This window comes from Balaenoptera borealis, assembly GCF_965194805.1.
Source record: "Balaenoptera borealis genome assembly, chromosome: 13".
NCBI lineage: Eukaryota > Metazoa > Chordata > Mammalia > Artiodactyla > Balaenopteridae > Balaenoptera > Balaenoptera borealis.
Genome location: NC_138870.1, coordinates 10,669,710 through 10,685,440, shown reverse-complemented (window position 1 = coordinate 10,685,440; position 15,731 = coordinate 10,669,710). Strand labels below are relative to the sequence as shown.

General features: G+C 40.7%; 2 protein-coding genes across 4 annotated transcripts in view; one reads left to right on the top strand and one right to left on the bottom strand.

Annotated features, from left to right (window-relative positions):
- Window positions 1-15,731, bottom strand: part of BORCS5 (BLOC-1 related complex subunit 5) — a 97,244-nt gene that overhangs the window by 1,777 nt on the left and 79,736 nt on the right. The window lies entirely within an intron of this gene.
- Window positions 1-15,731, top strand: part of DUSP16 (dual specificity phosphatase 16) — a 126,230-nt gene that overhangs the window by 92,264 nt on the left and 18,235 nt on the right. The window contains exon 10 of one of the 2 annotated variants that reach the window (XR_014232981.1): window positions 4,566-11,565. The exons of the other annotated variant lie outside the window; for it this stretch is intronic. The gene's annotated coding sequence lies outside the window, so the exon portion shown is untranslated. The remainder of the gene's footprint in view (window positions 1-4,565; window positions 11,566-15,731) is intronic. 2 annotated transcript variants of the gene reach the window in all.

Sequence of the window (15,731 nt, the reverse complement as noted above, 5' to 3'; positions counted from 1 at the left end):
TATGTTTGAGGAGAGAGGGACGGTGGTGAGGAGCAGGGGGTTTGTTACAAGAACGCAGGGCTTATTTTGTCCCTTGGTTCTCCCATCACTTGTTTTGAAATGCCGAGGGGACAAAGAAAGACAGCTGGTGAAGGGCTGGGGTGTGCAGGGAGGAAAAAAAATCCATCTGAATGGGAAACTCCAGACAAGGTGGAAACAGTTTATACCTTCAGAGGGTTCTCTGCAAGCCTGTTCAGGCACTCAGCACTTTGGAGGTGGTGAAGCAGGAAATTATCATCTTCCTGACAGTCAGCGCCAGCCTTTTCAGGATGGCAATTCAATCCAGCACCTAGGAATACTCCGCCTTCTGAGAGACTGTGGGAGCCAGCTGGAACCCCCCCTCGGGGACCAGCACAGCTCATGGAACAGCCTGCACCAGAATTCAGAACCTTCTCGGGTCATCACGTTTCACTTGGCTGGGGCATTCCCGGCCCCCAGCCCCCAACTCTACCAGACTAGACAGACTCCTGAGTCAGAGTTTATCTGAAATGGCCTCCAAGGCTCTACCTTATCGTGCCTAAGGCCCTTGGCAATCAACCCATCCCCTCCCCTACGGCCTGATTGACATCTGATCAGACAGCTTTTACAACCATCTTAGCAAAGTTCTTGTTCAATGGCATACACTTCCTTACACACTTCCACATCCAGCTGAGGCCGTGTTTAATGTGTCCAGAGCTTCTGTCCAAAGCCATGTCATGTTTAATGCTCAGGTGAGCACACTGAATTCAAGCACGGTGTTCAAACATGTTTAGAGTATGTCTTCCAAGACTCAATTCCATGACAGTCCCAGAGGGAAAAAACCACAGAAGAGGAAACTTAGGGCTGAGCGACCTCCAAGGTCTCACAGTGACAGAACCAAGACTAAAACCCAGATTTCCTCAGTCCAGCATCTTCCTTTTACTGTATTTAATTGAGAGAGTGTACCATTAGGGGCACACGAGATTTCAGTTGGTACATGGCATGGCATTAAAGAGCATCAAATCACGTGATGGAAAAGTTATTGCCTTTTAAATCTTCTCCCATTCTTTCTGATTGCTGCAAGTAAAGTCTCAATTTGGTGCAACTAAGACTTTAATACCTGGAAAAGTGTAATAAAATGGGTAATGCCTACTTCTCATGCCCTGCCCTTTGCTCAGACAATACTCCTCCTGACCCCTAATCCCTACCTTAGGATGTATCCATGAACCCCAGGTACAGAATTATTCTAGCATTTCTGACATGACTTTAGGCAATGTCAGTATCTAATGCAATTCTGAATTTTACCATTTTGACAATCGGGAACATATTCACCTTTCCTGTTTCTAGTTTGGCATGTAGATTCTAACAAGGAAGCATAAATACAACATACAGAGTCAACAGACATTTACCGAGTACTATCGTGTGCCATGCACCATGCAAAGTCCTAGCGATATAGATATTAAGAACCAAAACTATTTACACCCACACGGCTTACTGTGTACATTAACATGACTTTTCTTTTCCACTCTCTTTGTTAACATGACTTTACATTCCAGGAAACTCAGGCCCAGAAGGAGGAATGTTGCAAATAACTTTGTTTCAGGAACTTCCAGAAAAGCCATTTAAATGAAAAAACTATTAGGTTTTCCAACAGACAGAGAATGACTATTTATTCCCCACGACTCTTGCCTCAAAACCCTGGCCTTGCTGTGACCACGTGACTAAGTACTAGTCAGCGGCATGTATATGAGGAAGTCTCTCATGGAGCTTCCGGGCACCTTCCTAAAAGTTAGCTGGCATGCTCCTCCTCTCCTCCTTTGTCCCTTCCCTCCCTCTGCTGCTGCTGAAATGCAGATGCAGGCCCCATGGACCATGAGAATAACTAAGGTCATAATCTGTGGGTCGGCAGAGCAGTGAACTAGAAGAAGTCTGGGTCCATGAGGATTTTTCCCCATGAGAGTCATACCAGGTGTGGGAGAGAACAACAAATTTCCATTTTGACTGTATAGCCCAGGAAACTCTACTCAATACTCTGTAATGACCCATATGGAAAAAGAATCTAAAAAAGAGTGAATATATGTATATGTATAACTGATTCACTTTGCTGTACAGCAGAAACACAACACTGTAAATCAACTAGACTCCAATAAAAACTAATTTAAAAGAAACAAACAAGGTCGGGACTTCCCTGATGGCGCAGTGGTTAAGACTCCGCACTCCCAATGCAGGGGGCCTGGGTTCAATCCCTGGTCAGGGAACTAGAGCCCACATTCATGCCGCAACTAAGAGTTCACATGCCACAACTAAGGAGCCCATGAGCCGCAATTAAGAAGCCCGCCTGCCACAACTAAGACCCGGTGCAACCAAATAAATAAATAAATAAATGTTTTTTAAAAAAAAAAAAAAGGTCAAAAAAAATTTCCATTCTGTATAAGCCACTGTAATTCTGGGTCTCTGTAACACCAGTTCGATTTAATCTTACACTGATAGAATGTATATCATTCTATCACATATGAATGTGACAAAGTCCCTGCCCTAAGGAACTCACTGTTTACTCTTAAACTCATACTTCAAACCTTGCCCCACATATTCATATACTGTCTCTGGTGGCAGTACCTTTCAAAGGGCAGGTGAAAAAGGAGGTGAGATTATTTGTGTGTGTAAGTGCAGGCTTTACTATGACATTACACATCTACAGAAGGGGCTCAAAGTCGTTCCAAATACCTTATGTGGATGGGGCAGCCTATTTGCCCACCTGGTCGGTCCACTGCCAGCAATGGATCCAAAATATTAGCAAATCAAATCCAGAAACATACAAAAAAGATAGTATATCATTACCAAGTGGGGTTTATCTCAAGGATGTAAGCTTTTTCAGCATCTGAAAATCAAAGTAATTTGTCATTTTGATATAATAAAGGTTAAAAATCATATAATCATTTCAACAGATGCAGAAAAAGCATTCAACAAATTATGAAAAATTTCAGCAAATTAGGAACAGAAGGAAACTTATTCAGTCTGATAAAGGGCATCTGTGAAAACCCAACAGCTAACATCATAGTTAGTGGGAAAGACACTTTTCTCCCTAAGATCAGGAATAAGGCAAGGATGCCCATTCTCACCACTTCTATTCAAAGTTGTACTAAAGGTCCTAGCCACTGCAGTAAGTCAACCAAAGGAAATAAAAGGCACAGGAACTGGAGAGGAATAAATAAAAGGGTCTTAATCTGCAGATGACATGGTATACCTAGAAAATCTTAAGGAAACTTAGAACCAAAAACTAATAAAACCATCAAGTGAATTTAGCAGGGTTGCAAGATACACGTTCAATATACAAAAATCAATTGTATTTCTATATATTTGCAATGAACAACTGGACAATGGAATAAAAAATACAAAATTTACAATTGCATCAACATAAAAAACTTAGAGAAAACGTCACAAAATATGTATAAGACCTACACACTGATATTACAAAACCCTGCAATGAAAAAGGAGATCTCGAAAATGGAGAGATATACCATGTTCATGGATTGGAAGATTCAATATCATTAAGATGTCAGTTCTTGCCAAATCGATTTATAGATTCATTTGCAACCTGAATCAAAATTCTAGATGGCTTTTTTTGGTAGGGATTTGATAAGCTGTTTCTAAGTAAACAGAATGGTCAAAAGAATTTTGAAAAAGAACAAAGTCTGAAGACTTACAGTAATTCTTTCAAGACTTAATTTAAAGCTACAGGGCGGAGTCAAGATGGTGGTGTGGGAAGATGAGGAGTTAGCGTCTCCCCACAACTAGGGTGCCTGTCAGCCGCTGGTGAGGGACTCTGAGGCCCAGGTGATGGGAGGAACCCAAAAGTGAACCAGTAGGACACAGAGGGACTGAGGAGGGAGGAGAAGTGGAGGCCAGACAGAATCGGTGCCCCTGAGGCCAGGGAGATCAGGAGAGGCAGGTGGGAGGGACTCTCCGGGAAGAGCGGGAGAGGAGCGGAGGGCTATCGCCTGGCCCACTCGGGCCGGGAAGCCTGCTGAGCTCCCAAGGCGGTACCCCTGCCACAAAGCCCCATCCAGGCCACGTGGGTCCTCGGGGCATAGGAGGGAGGCCGGGGAGATCGGGAGAGGCAGGGAGGAGAGGCGCTCCTAGACTGGAGGAGCAGGAGAGGAGAGGAGGGCATTTGCTCCACTCACTCAAGCCCAGGAAGCCTGCTGGGCTCCCAGGTGAGGTGTCCTGCCCTCTGAGACCAGGGGTGGGGGGCACGCCTGGGCCCCTTCTGTTCCTTGAGCCTAAGGGCCTCCTCCCACAGCCCCCAGGGCCTTTTCCAGCCCTGTGTGTTCTGAGCACTGGCCCCGCCCCCCACCCAAACATCACCCCTGCTTAGGCCCCACCATCCAGAGCCAAGTTCTTCCCCCCTCCCTTTTTTTTTCCCTCCTCTTTTTTACTATTGTGGTACTGATGTACCTTCTGGTTGTTGATTCATCTATATTTTTATATTCTTCCTAATATATCTGTTAGTTTCCTAGTCTAATTTTATTTTTCACTTTGTTATTGTTCTTTTTTTTTTGCCACCCCAGGCATCTTTCGGGATCTTGGTTCACAAGCCCGGGGTCAAGCCAAAGCTCCTGCAGTGGGAGCTCTGAGTCTGAACCACTGGACTAACAGAGAACCTCAGACCCCAAGGAATATTCATCAGAGTGAGGTCTCATGGAGTTCCTCATCTCAGCACCAAGACCCAGCTCTACCCAATAGGCTATAAACTCCAGTGTTGGAAGCCTCAGGCCAAACAACCAATAACACAGGAACACAATCCCACTCATAAAAAAAAAAAAAATAGCAAAAAAATTTCTCACAGATGAAGAAGCAGGGTAAAAAACCTACAAGACCAAATAAATGAAGAGGAAATAGGCAATCTACCTGAAAAAGAATTCAGAGTAATGATAGTAAAGATGATCCAGAATCTCAGAAATAGAATGGAGGCACAGACTGAGAAAATACAAGAAATGTTTAACAAAGATCTAGAAGAACTAAAGAACAAACAAACAGAGATGAACAACACGATAATTGAAATGAAAAATACACTAGAAGGAATCAATAACAGAATAACTGAGGCAGAAAAACGAATAAGTGAGCTGGAAGACAAAATGGTGGAAATAACTGCCAAGGAGCAGAATAAAGAAAAAAGAATGAAAAGAATTGATGACAATCTCAGAGATCTCTGGGACAACACTAAATGCACCAACATTCGAATTATAGGGGTTCCAGAAGAAGAAGAGAAAAAGAAAGGGTCTGAGAAAATATTTGAAGAGACTATAGTTGAAACTCCCCTAACACAGGAAAGGAAATAGTCAACCGAGTCCATGAAGCACAGAGTCCCATATAGGATAAACCCTAGGAAAAACACACCAAGACACATATTAATCCAACAAACAAAAATTAAATTCAAAGAAGAAATATTAAAAGCAGCAAGGGAAAAACAGAAAATAACATACAAAGGAATCCCCATAAGGTTATCAGCTGATTTTTCAGGGGAAACTCTGCAGGCCAGAAGGGAGTGGCAGGATATACTTAAAGTGATGAAAGAGAAAAACCTACAACCAAGATTACTCTACCCAGCAAGGATCTTGTTCAGATTCGATGGAGAAGTCAAAAGCTTTTCAGACAAGCAAAAGCTAAGAGAATTCAGCACCACCAAACCAGCTTTACAACAAATGCTAAAGAAACTTCTCTAAGCGGGAAACACAAGAGAAGGAAAAGACCCACAAAAACAAACCCAAAACAATTAAGAAAATGGTAATAGGAACATACATATCAATAATAACCTTGAATGTAAATGGATTAAATGCCCCAACCAAAAGACACAGACTGGCTGAATGGATACAAAAACAAGACCCATATATATGCTGTCTACAAGAGAACCACTTCAGACCTAGGGACACATACAGACTGAAAGTGAAGGGATGGAAAAAGGTATTCCATGCAAATGGAAATGAAAAGAAAACTGGAGAAGCAATACTCGTATCAGATAAAATAGACTTTAAAATAAAGACTGTTACAAGAGATAAGGAGGGACACTACATAATGATCAAAGGATCAATCCAAGAAGAAAGTATAACAATTATAAATGTTTATGCACCCAACATAGGAGCACCTCAATACATAAGCCAAATGCTAACAACGATGAAAGGAGAAATCGACAGTAACACAATAACAGTAGGGGACTTCAACACCCCACTTACACTAATGGACAGATCATCCAATCAGAAAATAATAAGGAAACACAAGCTTTAAATGACACAATAGACCAGACAGATCTAATTGATGTTTATAGAACATTCCACCCAAAAGTGGCAGAATACACTTTCTTCTCAAGTGCACATGGAACATTCTCCAGGATAGATCACATCTTGGGTCAAAAATCAAGCCTTGGAAAATTTAAGAAAATTGAAATCGTATCAAGCATCTTTTCTGACCACAACGTTATGAGGTTGGAAATCAATTACAGGAAAAAAAACTGTAAAATACACAAATACTTGGAGGCTAACCAGTGTGCTACTAAATAACCAAGAGATCACTGCAGAAATCAAAGAAGAAATTTAAAAATACACAGAAACAAATGACAATGAAAACACAACGACCCAAAACCTATGGGACTCAGAAAAAGCAGTTCTAAGAGGGAAGTTTATAGCAATACAATCTCACCTCAAGAAACAAGAAAAACCTCAAATAAACAATCTAACCCTACACTTAAAACAACTAGAGAAAGAAGAACAAAGAAAATCCAAAGCCAGTAGAAGGAAAGAAATCATAAAGACCAGAGCAGAAATAAATGAAATAGAAATGAAGAAAACAATAGCAAAAATCAATAAAACTAAAAGCTGGTTCTTTGAGAAGATAAACAAAATTGATAAACCCTTAGCCAGACTCATCAAGAAAAAAACGGGAGAGGACACAAATCAATAAGTTTAGAAATGAAAAAGGAGAATTCACAACTGACACTGCAGAAATACAAAGGATTATAAGAGACTACTACAAACAACTATATGCCAATAAAATGGACAACCATGAAGAAATGGACAAATTCTTGGAAAGGTACAATTTTCCAAGACTGAACCAGGAAGAAGTAGAAAATATAAACAGACCTATCACAAGTAATGAAATTGAAACCGTAATTAAAACTCTTCCAACAAACAAAAGCCCAGGACCAGATGGCTTCACAGGTGAATTCTATCAAACATTTAGAGAAGAGCTAACGCTAGTCCTTCTCCAACTCTTCCAAAAAATTGCAGAAGGAGAAACACTCCCCAATTCATTCTACGAAGCCAGCATCACCCTGATACCAAAACCAGAAAAAGATATCACAAAAAAAGAAAATTATAGACCAATATCACTGACGAACACAGATGCAAAAATCCTGAACAAAATACTAGCAAACAGAATCCAACAGCACATTAAAAGGATCATACACCATGATCAAGTGGGATTTATCCCAGGGATGCAAGGATTCTTCAATATATGCAAATCAATCCATGTGATACACCACATTAACAAATTAAGGAATAAAAACCATATGATCGGGGCTTCCCTGGTGGCGCAGTGGTTGAGAGTCTGCCTGCCAATGCAGGAGACACGGGTTCGAGCCCTGGTCTGGGAGGATCCCACATGCCGCGGAGCAACTAAGCCTGTGAGCCACAGCTACTGAGCCTGCACGTCTGGAGCCCACGCTCCGCAACGAGAGAGGCCGCGACAGTGAGAGGCCCGCGCACCGCGATGAAGAGTGGCCCCCGCTCGCCACAACTGAAGAAAGCCCTCGCACAGAAACGAAGACCCAACGCTGCCAAAAATAAATTAAAAAAAAAAACCAAAAAACCATATGACCATCTCAATAGATGCAGAAAAAGCTTTTGACAAAATTCAACACCCATTTACAATAAAAACTCTCCAGAAAATGGGCATAGAGGGAACCTACCTCAACATAATAAAGGCCATATATGACAAACCCACAGCAAGCATCATACTCAATGGTGAAAAACTGAAAGCATTTCCACTAAGATCAGGAACAAGACAAGGATGTCCACTCTCGCCGCTCTTATTCAACATAGTTTTGGAAGTCCCAGCCACAGCAATCAGAGAAGAAAAAGAAATAAAGGAATACAAATTGGAAAAGAAGAAGTAAAACTGTCACTGTTTGCTGATGACATGATTCTATACATAGAAAATCCTAAAGATGCCACCAGAAAACTACTAGTACTAATTTGGTAAGGTTGCAGGATACAAAATTAATGCACAGAAATCTCTGGCATTCCTATACACCAACAACGAAAAATCAGAAAGAGAAATTAAGGAAACACTCCCATTTACCACTGCAACAAAAAGAATAATATATCTAGGAATAAACCTGCCGAAAAAGGCGAAAGACTTGTACTCAGAAAACTATAAAACACTGATGAAAGAAATCAAAGATGATATAAACAGATGGAGAAATATACCATGTTCTTGGATTGGAAGAACCAATATTGTGAAAATGACTATACTACCCAAAGCAATCTACAGATTCAATGCAATCCCTAATAAACTACCAATGGCATTCTTCACAGAATTAGAACAATAAATTTTACAATTCGGATGGAAACACAAAAGACCCCGAATAGCCAAAGCAATCTTGAGAAAGAAAAGTGGAGTTGGAGGAATCAGGCTTCCTGACTTCAAACTACACCACAAAGCTACAGTAATCAAGAACAGTATGGTTCTGGCACAAAAACAGGAATATAGATCAATGGAACAAGATAGAAAGCCCAGAGATAAACCCACGCACCTATGGTCAACTAATCTATGACAAAGGAGGCAAGGATATACAATGGAGAAAAGACAGTCTCTTCAGTAAGTGGTGCTGGGAAAACTGGACAGCTACATGTAAAAGAATGAAATTAGAACACTCCCTAACACCATACACAAAAATAAACTCCAAATGGATTAAAGACTTACATGTAAGACCAGACACTATAAAACTCTTAGAGGAAAACATAGAAACGTTCTTTGACATTAACCACAGCAAGATCTTTTTTGACCCACCTCCTAGAGTAACGGAAATAAAAACAAAAATAAACAAATGGGACTTAATTAATCTTAAAAGCTTTTGCATAGCAAAAGAAACCATAAAAAAGACAGAAAGACAACCCTCAGAATGGGAGAAAATATTTGCAAATGAAACAACAGACAAAGGATTAATCTCCAAAATATACAAAGAGCTCATGGAGCTCAATATCAAAAAAACAAACAATCCAGTTAAAAAATGCACGGAAGACCTAAATAGACATTTCACCAAGGAAGACGTACAGATGGCCAAGAGGCACATGAAAAGATGCTCAACATCCCTAATTATTAGAGAAATGCAAATCAAAACTACAATGAGGTATCACCTCATGCTGGTCAGAATGGCCATTATCAAAAAAGCTAGAAACAATAAATGCTGGAAAGGGTGTGGTGAAAGGGAACCCTCCTGCACTGCTGGTGGGGATGTAAATTGATACAACCACTATGGAAAACAGTATGGAGATTCCTTAAAAAACTAAAAATAGAACTACCATATGACCCAGCAATCCCACTACTGGGCATATACCCTGAGAAAACCATAATTCAAAAAGAGTCATGTACCACAATGTTCACTGCAGCTCTATTTACAATAGCCAGGACATGGAAGCAACCTAAGTGCCCATCGACAGAAGAATGGATAAAGAAGATGTGGCACATATACACAATGGAATATTACTCAGCCATAAAACGAAACGAAATTGAGTTATTTGTAGTGAGGTGGATGGACCTAGACTCTGTCATATAGAGTGAAGTAAGTCAGAAAGAGAAAAACAAATACTGTATGCTTACGCATATATGTGGAATCTAAAAGAAAAAAAAAATGGTACTGATGAACCTAGTTGCAGGGCAGGAATAAAGAGGCAGATATAGAGAATGGACTTGAGGACATGGGGTGGGAAGGAGAAGCTGGGGCAAAGTGAGAGTAGCATTGACATAGATACACTACCGAATGTAAAATAGATGGCTGGTGGGAAGCAGCTGCATAGCACAGGGAGACTGGCTTGGTGCTTTGTGCTGACCTAGAGGGGTGGGATAGGGAGGGTGGGAGGGAGGCTCAAGAAGGAGGGGATATAGGGACATGTGTATGCATATGGCTGATTCGCTTTGTTGTGCAATAGAAACTAACACAGTATTGTGAAGCAGTTATAGTCCAATAAAGATTTTTTTAAAAAAGCTATAGTAATCAGGATTGGCATAGAGACATATATAGATCAATGAAACTGAACAGAGTGTAGAAATAGATCTAAACATACATGGGTCAATTGATTTTTTTTTTTTTACAAAGTTTTCAAGGCAATTTAATGGGGAAAAGAAAGGTTTTCAACAATTTTTGGAAGAACACAATAAAACCTGAACCCCTACACCTCACCCCATACACAAAAATTAGCATGAAATGGATCACAGACCTAAACATAGAAGCTAAAACTATACAACTTTTAGAAGAAAAACCTTTGCTACCTCGCAGTAGGCAAAGATTTCTTAAACAGGTCCAAAAAACATTAACCAAAAAGCAAAAAATGGTTAAATTGATCTTCATCAAAATTTAAAACTTCTCCTTGAGAGATAACATTAAGAAAATGACAAGGCAAGCCACAGACTAAGAGAAGAAATATTATCTATCGATCGACTGATCAACATCTGATAATAGACATATCCAGAATATATAAAGACCTCTTACAACTCAATATTAAGAAAAAAATCCAAATTTGGGATCTTTTCAGGAGAACTGACCTGGGCCTCTGTCTCAAAACATTCATTGCATTTCTTTAAAAAATCTGCTTTTGAGATCCTTAAAAGGAGAATTTAGATCCCTTCCAGGAAAGTGAGCCTCCAACTGATGAGCTGAATATCAACTAAATTTATTAAAAAGAAAAGGAGGGGAGAGGAGGCCAGTGAAGAGCCACTGGAAACGGGCTGGGAGCCTACAGAAAAGTCCTGCCAGAGATGAGCTTGAAGTGGGATCTGGTCCTCTTGGGACAAAAGGTCCAAGGAAGCAAAAGAGTAAAACTTGCTTGAAGATTGAACCCACGGGCACTGTTAAGTTGGACTACAGACCAGGAAAAAGGGAGTAGCTAGATGTTCACCAGACAAGTCTCCCCAGAACTCATTTGGGGAAGGCCCGACACGGTGTGGAAGGGAAAACATTCTGGTCAATTTTCACATCACTTTGAGGACTCTGGTGGCTTCAGGTCCATGACCAAGATGACCCTGGATACCATCCCTGTCTCTGGATACTTACCGCTACCAGACGAGAAATGGCTATTCATGACACCAACGTCCGTGAGAGGAACCTGTTTCACGGACGCCCCCGTCCTGGCTGAGCTGGGGTGGCAGGAAAGGACTCAGTGGTTTTCAGACCCACTGGCTTAAATTCTCAGTAGTTCACCTCCCAAGGTTTCACCAGAGCTTTCATCTCAGGTGTGAAATGACCATCCAGAGCCTGGGAATAACCTGTCTACACGTCGGCGGCATCCTGAGCTGGAGGTGAGTGACTCCGAATCGCTCTGAGAGGGGTGGGCTTCTCTCAGAAGGGGAGGGGGCTTCGACAGAAACAACGAAATAAACAAAGAATTATTGTGAGGCGTGAGTCACCAAGCTTTACGGACAACTATGTGTAGCTTGCAGGTGAAGACAGCAGTGTCAGATAGAACTGGGTCAAAGTCTTGGTTGTGCATATGATTATCTTTGTAACCTTGAACCAATTACTTAACCTCATTGAGCTTCAGTTTCTTCACCCTTAAACTGGGGATGATGATCGGACTTATCTCACGGGATTAAATGTGAGGAATAAATGAGATAAAGAACAGCCCCAGATAAACAGAGCTCCAGGGAAATCCAGTGGTTAGGACTCCGCCCTTCCATTGCAGGAGACACAGGTTCCATCCCTGGTTGAGGAACTAAGATCCTGCAAAGCCGCGCAGCATGGCCAAAAAAAAAAACCACCAAAAAACAAAACCAAAAAAACCCCCCAGAGCTCCGTAAATTATAAAATAAATGTGAACTGAAAGAGAAACTATGTCTAGAAACCTCTCCTACATGAAAAATAGAAAAGCAAGATTAAGTAAATAAGGGCAGAAAGAATGACATTTGAAGATATCCAAATAGGCACATGTATCTCTGTTGTAAAGGCAGGGAGCTATTGTTATGCCTCATCCCTGTTACACTAAATATCTTCAAGGCTTATGCAATCACTCAGAGGACAATCTACCATTGTGTTTTTTGCTGGCATGTTTTGTTTCTGTTCTGAACTCCTGCTACTGAAAATCTTACAAAAGAGTCACATTACTCACCCCAAAGTTCCCTTACAGAAACATTTCACACTACTTAATAACTGAAATCATTATTTACCTACAAGTCCTTCCATGTGTTTTTGATTTATATGTTCAGCCATGAGAATGAGTTACTATTACCACTGTTTGCTGCTACCCAACATAGTAAAATTTAAAAATACCCATGTACTTGAAGATATATATATTTTTTTCAAAAATACTTTGAAAACAAGCAGAAGAGCTTTAATGAATGATATCTTCTCCAACAAGAGTACACTGCTTCAAAAATTATTAAAAATTTCCTGGGGACGTTCCTGGTGGCACAGTGGATAAGACTCCATGCTCCCAATGCAGGGGGCCTGGGTTCGATCCGTGGGCAGGGAACTAGATCCCACATGCATGCTGCAACTAAGAGTTCGTATGCCACAACTAAGGAGCCCGCCTGCCTCAACTAAGATCCAGTGCAACCAAATAAATAAATAAATATTAAAAAAAAAATTCCTGATAGAATAAGCTTTGATGCTGGTTTGGGACAGGTGGGTCATCCTATGGAAGATGTCTAAATGCTTGATGTAACTTCCTTTTCAAAGTAAAGGTAACCTTGTCAAAGTAGGGATACATACTACAAGGGCCTATAGTTCTAAGTTAGAAAAAAGATGCGTGAACAACAGTAAGAGCTTCAGAAAGAAGACTGTACATCTTCTGAATTCTAAAACCTTAAGTTGTAGATAGGTTCAAGGTGGTCAAAAGCAAATTTAACTTTTTCATAGAGCAAAAGAAAATGAATAGGTAAATTGTGTTTCACAGTTAACAAAATTCAAGTCTATATGATCAACAGACTATTGCTTTTCCTCTCCCTCAGTAACTTAAGGTTTTTAAAAATGTTAAAAACAAAAAAAAATTGCTTAAGGACTTAATTGAGACTACATTTTAAAAAGTCACTCATCTTCCCCACCCTTTAAATGTTCAGCTCTTAATGTTAACTTAAGCCTCAAGGTCAATTTTTATTTGGTCTCAAATAGTTCACTTTCTCTGCACTCATTCTACATTTAAATTATAGTTTCCCAAGGAGGTCAATTTAGGAACATGGGGGTTGGGAGGTGGAGGCCACGATGTGCTGAGGCCAGCAAACCAAGGGCTGCTCTCTTCTTAAACTCCAAACCCAGGGCTTCCCTGGTGGTGCAGTGGTTAAGAATCTGCCTGCCAATGCAGGGGACACGGGTTCGAGCCCTGCTCCGAGAAGATCCCACATGCCGAGGAGCAACTAAGCCCGTGCCACAACTACTGAGCCTGCGCTATAGAGCCCGTGAGCCACGAGTACTGAAGCCCGTGTGTCTAGAGCCCATGATCTGCAACAAGAGGAGCCACCACAATAAGAAGCCCATGCACCGCAACAAAGAGTAGCCCCCGCTCACCACAACTAGAGAAAGCCCGAATGCAGCAACGAAGACCCAAGGCAGCCAAAAAAACACCAAAAAAAAAAACCCCTCCAAACCCAGCCCCAGCTTTGTACTTTCGATGGATATCCTTCTGTGCCCCCAAATGTAATGAATACACAGTGATGCACAATTCTCCTTTTATTGTAATTTTTTTCTAGCTAGAGGGGCTAAATGGAAAACTGAGAATTCATTCTGTTATACAGCTATCCAAAAAATGAATTTTCAGGTCAATAACAATCTATGGGGACGTGGCCATGCCTCTAATGTCTTTTTGGAGATGGGTGTATCACTGATTTTTAGCAATGTAGGCTCACCCCCCCATCCTTGACATGGCTAATAATTCACTAACATAAAAAGATAGAAGTCAGAAGGCTTGAACTTAAATCCTACTAGTTATGTGTCCTTGGACACATCACAAACTGAGTCTGAGCTTCTACTTTTTAAAAATGGGAATAATAATACCCGTCCGTCTGTCCATCCATCCAATTTTACAGTAATGTTATAAAGATTACAAATGAGATGATATATATGAGTGATCTAAAAACAGATCAGAGCTATAAAAATGTAATGTTATGTGATATAAAAAATTCCACTGAATGGCCAAATACGCTTGGAGATTTGTTTTTCATAGTACTAAAATAAAACTAAGAAATTCTCCAATTATATGATCACATTCAAAAGAAACTGCTTCAATGTTTTATACAGAGCTTCACCCTTTCGTGTGTTCTCAGAACTACCAATTCTCCTGATTAGAGAGCAGTTAGCAGTTAGTACTCTATAAATTAGTACTGTCCCAAGGGCAAAATCTGGTGTTGCAAATACAGCTTGAAATTCTCCAAAGAAGATGTAAAAATGGCCACTGGACACATGAAAAGGGATTCAACATCTTTAGTCATTAGGAAAGTGAAAACCTAAACCACAAAGAGCTACTACTTTACACTCGCTAGGATGGCTGAAATAAAAAGCCAGGCAATAACAAGTGTTGCTGAAGATGTAGAGAAATTGGAAGCCTTGTGCACTGCTACTGGGAACATAAATGGTGCAGCACTTGGGAAAACAGTTTAGTTTTGCCAAAAATTAAACACAGAGTTACCATATGACCCAGCAATTTCACTCTTAGATATATACTCAAGAGAACTGAAACATATGTTCACACAAAAACTTGTAAGCAGAGACTTCCCTGGTGGTCCAGTGGGTGGGATTCCACCCTCCCAATGCAGGGGGCCCGGGTTCGATCCCTGGTCAGGGAACTAGATCCTGCATGCCATGCCGCAAGGAAAATCTGTGTTTTCTGGCTTTCTGACCTTCCTCCAGATGACCATCCCCGCAGAGGATTAGGAGCTCTCTGTGGGAACCTTCTCCGGGGTGCCTCTCTCTTGCAAAATGGACAAACAATGGGCAGACGTTTTCAAAAATTATGCCATAGGCTAAATGACACCAATTACCACATACTGGACATTTTGAAGTGACTCTGAAGGCAACAGTTTACAATGACAGCTTATAAGAGTAAACTCTTGCCATTTATTCTCCTATCACATCCTTGATCTGTAAGTCAGACAAGAAGAGAAATCCCTCTCTGGCAAACCTCAGTCTACACCGTCTACCAAAAACAAAAACTGAAATCCATACTAGTGGGACTGTTTCTTTTAGCAATTTATGTATAGTATACTAGGATGACCAGGAAGGTGGAACACAGTATATAATATTTAGTAATTCCCTAGATATTTTAATTAATGTAATAAAATAATGTATAACAGTTACAACTACTATTCATTGAGTATCAATTAAGTAGGCATTGTACTATGTACTACACAAACATTATCTTTATTCCTCGCAATAGGCCTACGGGGAAAATTCCCTTCTCCTACTAGAGTTGCAGAATCAGGGAGTCAGAGATCATAAAAATGTGTCCAGGGTAACACAACTTGTACTAGCAGTGAAG